We start from the raw sequence: 8,322 nt of genomic DNA on the forward strand, positions 1-8,322 counted from the left end.
TCAAGGGCATGACCATCTTTGTGATTGAGGGGGAGGGAAGGAGAGTGGATCATATGAAATGAGTAAGCTGAGGAATTTAGGTTAGGGTATTTGAGGAAGTATATATATGCATGTATGTATGTTGAAGTCCCCTGTATGAAGGTAGGAGTTGAGGAGAGAAAGATTGAGCCAGGAACTGAACTCATTGGACAAACAAAGGAAATATCTTGGAAGTTGGTAGATAACAGCTACCAGAATTTTGATTGGGTGGTAGGTATGGATTGAGGGAACCTCGAAGGAGAAGTTACTGAGTGAGGATGGTAGAAGGAGAAATTGGAAGTCACAAGGAGGAGCAAGGAGTATTCCAACTTTTCTACTTTGACCAGTGAGTGGAGGGGAATGAGTAAAAATACAGCCAGTGCTAGAAAGGGAGGCCAGGGAGGCTGTGTCATTAGGAAGGAGCCAGGTATCAGTGACAGCCAGGAGATGGAAGGATTGGAAAAGGAAAAGATTTAAGATGAAAACAGATTTGTTACCTATGAAGCAGCCATTTCAAAGAGCACAATGGAAGTGGTGAGTAGCTTTAGAGTGGAACATTGAGGGGGTTAACTTAAGGGGAATGAAAATAAGAGATCAGACAGTGGGAGATGGAAAACTGGGCTAACAGGTTTTGAATAATGACCTATGGGGTTCAGAATCACGGGGATGGAGAGTATATGACCAGAGAGAGTTTACTCAAGTACTGGGATCTGAAGAGCAGACATTATTCCTCTTCCCTGAAGGCAAGAGACCAGGCTGGAGCCTTGATGGAATGGTTTTTCTCTTTTTTTCTGGAAGGAGAGCTCAATGTTTGTTGCTCAATAGATGCTATTTCTCTTCTTCCCAAGGGTGGCAGAAGACTTGGCATTAAGGTGCCCAAACTTTTTGGTTGAACCAATAAATCACGGAAAAGATGTCAGAAGTAAGTGAGAAAAATACTTTTTTAAGTTGACATGGGCCTTAAAATCATGTAGCTCTAACCTCATTTTACAGATGACCTAGTGAGGTTAAGGGAATTGTTCACAGACCTGCTAAGTACTAGAACCAGGACTGACACTGAGATCCTGACCTTCTAATCCAGACTTTTTCCTACTATAACCTCTTCTCAATAACGAAAGAATACCTAGGCCCTTAGTACCAAGAACCAGGTACTAAGAACAGGAGCATCTACTGCTCCTTAGGAAACACTGAAAGATCTTTAGCCCATTGCTGGAAGGGGAAGGTGGTCGTGGATAGTCAGCTGGTGCTGCAGAATGAATACTGGCTTTGGGAATCAGGACATGCGGGCTAACTGGCTTGTGACCTTGCCTATCCTCTCTTAGTTTTATATTTGTCCTGTGTAAAGGAAGGTAATGGTGACTAGCTGATCTTCAATACGTCCCTTCTAGCTCCAAGGTTCTGTATTCTAAGGTCCCTTTAGCTTTAAGAATCTAGGATTTTCTGTTAACCACAGTTCAATACCAATCTCTTGACTCTAAGGTTAGTGGGGGTGGGGAGAAAGTTGGAGCTGACCAATAATAACTGTTTGGGTTGTCTCTCTGTGTGTTTTCCCATATCCTGGGCTTCTCAGCAGTTCTGCCTGCTGAGAGGTCAGCCCTTGTGAGCAGTACAGCCATTAGCATGGGGCAAGAGACCCGAGGAGAGTCTGCTTTCTCTCAGGCCTGGTTCTGCAGAGGAGCAAAGACAGGGGGGAGGCAGCCAGATACTGTCCAATGGGGGTGGACCCTGCAGCCACTCAGGCAAGACAGGGAAGGGGTAGGAGGTTGAGAGCAGGAAGGGTAGTGGGGGCTGGGCTAGAGGACTAGGGTTAGATGCTGGAGCAATCTCTTCTGGCAAAGACCATAGGATAATGAGGGCTCCCTGAAGGAGCTGCCTCTTAAGAAGGTGATTAAGGGTACAAACCTGAAAATGAAGGGAGATACTTTTCTATGAACATCATCCTCAGATCCAGTGGTATTTGCCTCCTCCTACCCGTCCTTTAAAGCCCCTCTCCAAAGCCACCGGTTTATCTCAGTCAGAAGTGAGCCTTCCCTTCTTTGAAGACCTGGAACACCCTTTACCTCCCTAATAAAGGTGCCAAATTTTGCCTTTTAGTGTAGGCATTTGTTTATCGGTCATTTTGTCTCCTGTTAGAAAGAACAGTGAATGTGGAATCTGGAGGGGAGACATTATTTCGATGCACACCCTCTAGGCACGCGATTCCCCTTTTGTCTGTTTCCTTAGGTAATAAGTGAGGAAGTTAGACAAATGATCTCTCAGGTCCCTTCCAGCACTAATACTCAATGTCCTAAAGTCTTTTCCAGCATTCACTCTATGTCCTTTTTTCCCCAAGATTCCTTCCAGTTCTCATTTTATTTCCCAAAGCCTCTTCAAGCTCCAATGTCCTCCATTACGCCTGCCAACTCTGACTTTCTATGCTTCTGATTCTATTAATGAGCTTCCAATGATGTTTTTTTGCTCTTCAAAGTTCAAAGTCCTATCTACCATCTCATTTAATCCTCCCAACAACCCTGTTAAGCCAGCAGGACAAGAGATTATTATCCCCATTTAGCAGAAAAGGAAACCAAAGCCTGGAGGGAGAGGGTGATTTAGTCACATTCACAGATTAATTAGTGTTGGGGTCAGTATTAGAATTCAGCTCTTTTAGCTAAGGGTGTTTTCCATACTTCAACCCCATAGCTTGAATAGAGAATTCATCTTCCTGACCGGACTCCAAGGGGGCTTGGCTCAGAGTGGATGAGCTCAGAGAACCTCCACCAGGCATCTACCCCTCCCTCCCCAGGAAACCAAGGTCTTCCGGGTGAGGGCCTGGGACAGGCTCTAGCTTGCTGGTCTCCCTCAGCAGAGTCCAAAGTGGTTTAAGTCATTGGTCTTATCAGCCTAATTGCTGCCCTTTACCACAATCCTTCCTTCTCAGCTGGTACCTTAAGGGAATGTGTCTCTGTCCCCAGACAGAAGCTGTTATTGTCCAGATGATAGGAGGGAGGTTGAAACCTCATGCACGTAATTCCTGTCTCAGGGTATTTCTCCCTCCAAAGCCTCTGGAAATAGATATTTCTCAGGGTGTTCCAAGGCAAAATTGGATTTTTTTTTGAAGGGGGGAAGGCTGTGTTATTAACAGAAACCAGCTTCAAGCTACTGTTGCTTCCTATAAATAGCCCTGAGGGGTGTGTTACAAAGCCAGCTTATAGCACATTTTGGGACTAGGAGGTAGGCGGGGAGGAGCTTCAAGGATTGTTTTCCCCTTTGACCCATAAGAGTTGGTGATAGTCAAGATAAAAAAGTTGGGCAACAGACCTTGGGAAATGTTAAGGCGGCTGTCAATCAATAAAGCTGTTTGTGGACCCTAAGGTGGTGGTGGTGGGAGGAATTATGATGTTGAAATTCTGGGCATTGTACAGGAGGATGTTAGTGCTCAAAGCGTTTCTTCGCTATCCCCTCATTTATTTAAGTCTTGGAGAATTTTATTCAAGATATCCTTGAAAACATTAAAAAGCTACACAAATGGGGGTCTTATCTTTTGGAATTACTTGTCTTAATACACTTCCATTTTAATGTGATCTGTAATTCTCTCCTTTTAAAGTCAAATTTCAAAACTGTGACTTAAAGGAATTATGGGGAACATATGTTTTCCTGACTTGAGTTTCTCCAGCCCTCCCCCTTTTTCATTAGGCCAAGAAGTTGTGGAATCCTGTGACGAGTCGCCTGCTCAGGTAAAGGAATGGAAAACAAGCACCAGACTGGGGTTTAGGAATCCTTCTTCTGCCTGCCATTTACTTCCAGGATATCCTTGTTCAAGTCACTTTTATCTCTCCTTGCCCCAGTTTCTTCTTTGGTAAAATGGGGATAAAAACACTTGTCCAACCTACATCCTATAGTATTTTTGGATTAAATGAGATTTTAAGCAATTAAGACTGAAAACTGCACTGAAACTTTTGGGACACTTTGCATGTATAACACATCTGTGAGCTATTATTATTTAACCCCAACTCCAAAATCACCTCCTTCAGAGAGTCTTTCTAGATTTGCCCCATCCAGCTTTAATTAGTCCATCACTCCATTACTTAAGTCATCATTTTCCTTTTCAGCTGGTGAAAAGGAGCAAACCCTAGCCTGAGAGACCTGAATTTGTGTCCAGGATTGCTGACTTGTACTGTGACTTTAGATAAATTACTTTACCTATCTGGGTCCCGATTTCCTCGTTTTTTAAATAGGAAGGTTGGAAATGGTCTTTGAGGTATATTTCATTACTAAGGTCCCATTCCCTGCCCCTCCTCCCCACAACCCCTGCCAGGAATTAGCTATGGCTCTTGTTTCCTTTGGAATAGTCTTGAAGTACTGAATTTCTGGAAAAATAAAATCCTTCCCCAAAGCTGTTGATTGCTGGACAACATAGTAGCCACGAATTAGAAAAACAAAGCATTGAGCCAGCTTTTCTGGTAAAATTTGGAAACACAAGTCTGGCAAGTGAATTATATAAATGCCATAAAAAAAGATCATAGCACATCAGAGCTGGAAGGGATCACAGAATTCAGAACATTAGAATGTTAGAGCTGCAAGAGACCTTAGAATACAAAAAATTGTTTGTCTTTAATTTTTGAAGAGACCAGTGACATCATGGGGGTGATGTCTTGACTTTCTCATGAATTAGATTTAAATAAGGCGGACTTGCACAAAGTCTTCAGTCTCACTCTCTCTTCCAGTCATTGAAGTCCAGTGGCAAGACAAAAAGTCAAGATGACTGGTAATGGCCCGGGATGCAGTGGATGACCTTGGCATCTTTGATGTCTGACCAAACTCTAAGTGCTTCAAAGCACCTGCTTCAGCCATCTTCATGACCATTGGAACAAATTGTTCTCATCTGCTCATTCTGCTGGGGGAAGTCTTCACAAGTTTGGAGTAGACATTCCCCTAATTCACCAATGGGTTTGAGGTATGTTACCCTCCACCTAGTTTAGCCCATCTGCCTAAATGGCTTTAGCTGGGTGTGGCTGCTGTGCATGCTACAGCTTCTTGGAGCCACAGGTGAGAGGTGAGAGATGGACATCAAAGGTAGATGAGAGGCCCTGAAAAAGGCTCAGCAGCCCTCACACCAGAAGTACTAGTCTTCCCTGAACAATCCATACACCCTAATAGAATGTTACAGCTGCAACAGACCTTAGAATTCAGAACATTAGAATGTTAGAACTCTAAGAGATCTGGAAGGGACTTTGCCATTTACAACATGAAGGGAATTTAGAAAGAATAATATTGTTAACAGTTCAGATTTTTGTAGCACTTTCCAGTTTATAAAAATGTTTTTCTCAAAATAGCTCTATGAGCTAGGTAGGACAGGTGTTATTATCTTGTTTTGACAAGGAAAGAAACTGATGCTTAGAGAACCTTTGGAAATAACTTGTCCAAAGTTATAAGGCCTGCAAGTGTCTAAGTCTTGGCTTGAACTCAGGTCTCTTGACTCTAAGTATAGAGCTCTTTCCCACCTCACTGCATTGCAGAATTCAGACCATTGCAACCAGAAAGGACCATAGAACATGTAATATTAAAGCATGATGGGAACTTAGAACATAAAAAGTAGAATGTTAGACCTAGAAAGAGTCTTAGAACAGATGGTCAAAGCTGAAAAAGAAAGAGCTTGTTCAGCTCCCTTTTTTTATAAATGAGGAAACTGAGACCCAGAGAAAGGCGGACTCAAGGTTACACAACCTGTATTTGTATAGCACTTTTCCATGATTATATGCTTGTATTCAGATTGCTTGATTCCTAGATTCTTGTTAAAATATATTAGACTATGCTTGTTTGCAGAAGTTATATTCCTAAGCACTCATCAATTAAGTCCTCATCTACTCAAGCCTTTTGAGCAATAAGATAGGCCAGAGGTGTCAAATACACAATTTAGGCAGATTGCAGCACTGATAATGCTGGGTGCTTCCAGAACCAAATTAAGATGTTACTGGGAAATAGTTAACAAAATAAATAAAAATACAACTGACATAGATAATGTTAATATGTGGTTTTCCAAGTTAATCCAACCTTCAGGGATCCTTATGTACAGTTTAGTGGCCCTCTTTTCTATCTGAGTTTGGCACTACTGGGATAGGCCCCTCATTCTCCCTAAGGCTGAGAATGAGGGGGACTGCCTGCAATGGGAACATACATCAGAAATCTGTCTCTTTCCTCCTGCATATTATAGCTTGATTTCTGGGGTTGTCTTATAACTAGGGATGGGCAAGCCTTTTGTTCTGTTACTAAATTTACTCCTCTCCCCTCCTCTCCCCTCCTCTCCTCATGTTTCACAATTGATTACAAAGTTCTTCAGAGAGACCTTGAGAGTGTCCTTGTATCACTTCTTCTGACCTCTGTGTCAGTGCTTGCCTTGAGTGAGTTCTCTGTTAAATAGTCCTTTAGGCAAATGTACTTTTGGGTAGGAACTTGGCTAGCCCATGCAATACTTGGCAGTTCAGCTCTCCTCCCCTCCCCTCCCCAATCCACCTCCCTTCTCCTTCCCACCCCTCCCTTCCCCTCTCCTCTCCAGTCTTCTATAATCCCAGTGCTTAGCACAGTGACTGGCACATAGTGGACATTTAATGCAAATTTATTGATGGTGATGACGATGATGACGATTATAATGATGATGATACCTGCTCTCCAGTGGTAGAGAGCTCACTCTCTCCTAAGATAGTCTATTCCACTCTTAAACAATTCTCATTATCAGGAAATTTTATTGAGCAGAAAACATATTCATTGCAATGTCCACCTTTCTGGGACTAAGCAGCATAAAGGTCTCTTCTCTAGAGGCAATGCACAGCTTTCCTCCAAGGCAGAAACACCATATTGGCTGTCCATAGGACCGTGGACAAGTCATTTAACCTTTTGATGCCTCAGGCAATGCTATAAGATTATAACTTGCAGAGAAGGTATCAATCTTCATTAGTAGAGGGAAATCCTTTCATGGGATATTCCTAATAATAATAATGACTAACATCTATAAAATACTCTAAGGAATGCAGGTGTTAAAGGTACTGATTATCTTATTAGATCCTTACAACAACCCTGTGACAGAGGTGCCATTATTACCTCCATTTTACAGATGAGGAAACCAAGGCTGATAGAAGTTAAGTGAACTATCCAGGGTAATGAAGCTAACAAATGTCTGAGGCAGGATTCGAACTCAGGTCTTCTTGAATTCAAGCCCAGCAAATATATCCACTATGTCACCTACTTACCTACACAAGCAAAATCACAGGTTGAATCTCTCTCCTATCCTTCCGCATAATAGCCTCTGTATCCATAGCATTTTATTTTCCCCCAAACTTTATTTTTGTTATTTCTTTTCCTGTTATCATGCTAACAGTCAAAGGCATTGCTGGAGCCAGTTCTTATCTGCAGAAGATGATTGTTAATTTTCAGTGTGAGCATTTGTTCCTCAGAAACCAGCAAATACTACAAATTGGGGCTTGATTTATTGTTTTATTGCTTGTTCAGACTTAGGAAAGTGATAGAGATAATGTTAAAAATGCAGGTGAGACTTAGAAGTATGTCATATGTACCTTTTTAAAAGAGAGTTGGTTGCTAAACATTTACCAGCACACCCCTGCTAGTAGACTTCTTCTTAGTATGTTCTAGCACACCAAGGCTATTCCTAAAATATATTTATATGCAGAAATATACAGATTTATATGTATGTATATGTACATATACATATGTGTGTGTCTATCTTGTTTCCCTTTCTCTTTTGAGGATGCAGAGCATTTCCTCTTCTTTTATTGTATCCCTCAAGTCAATCAGTGACACAAGGAGTTCTAATGAGTATTTTGTTCTTATTTTGTCATTTTTTCAATCGTATCTGACTCTTTGTAACTCTATTTTCGGTTTTCTTGGCAAAGATACCTGAGTGGTTTGCCATTTCCTTCTCTAGCTCATTTGACAGATGAGGAAACTGAGGCAAACAGGGTGAAGTGACTTACCCAGGGTCACACAGCCAGTGAGTATCTGAGACCAGAGTCAGATCTTCCTGACTCCACGACCAGAGCTCTAACCACTGTGCCACCAAACTGCCCTTTAATGAGTAAGTGATAAGACTTTAATGAGTATGTACTCATTAGAGTCTTATTAATGGCTTTCTTGTCCTCCACTTCAGTCAGTTCTGATCTGTCTGCTTGGCCATTCCATGGTCCAGAGTAAAGTAGTGGCTATGTCTGAATTCAAAGCTCACCCAATGGATCCCAGGTGTCCTTTATCCCCAGGTATAGTATAGTATAGTATAGTATAGTATAGTATAGTGTAGTGTAGTGTAGTGTAGTGTAG

The sequence above is a fragment of the Vombatus ursinus genome, unplaced genomic scaffold, assembly GCF_900497805.2.
Source record: "Vombatus ursinus unplaced genomic scaffold, bare-nosed wombat genome assembly UNPS02014863.1, whole genome shotgun sequence".
Lineage (NCBI taxonomy): Eukaryota > Metazoa > Chordata > Mammalia > Diprotodontia > Vombatidae > Vombatus > Vombatus ursinus.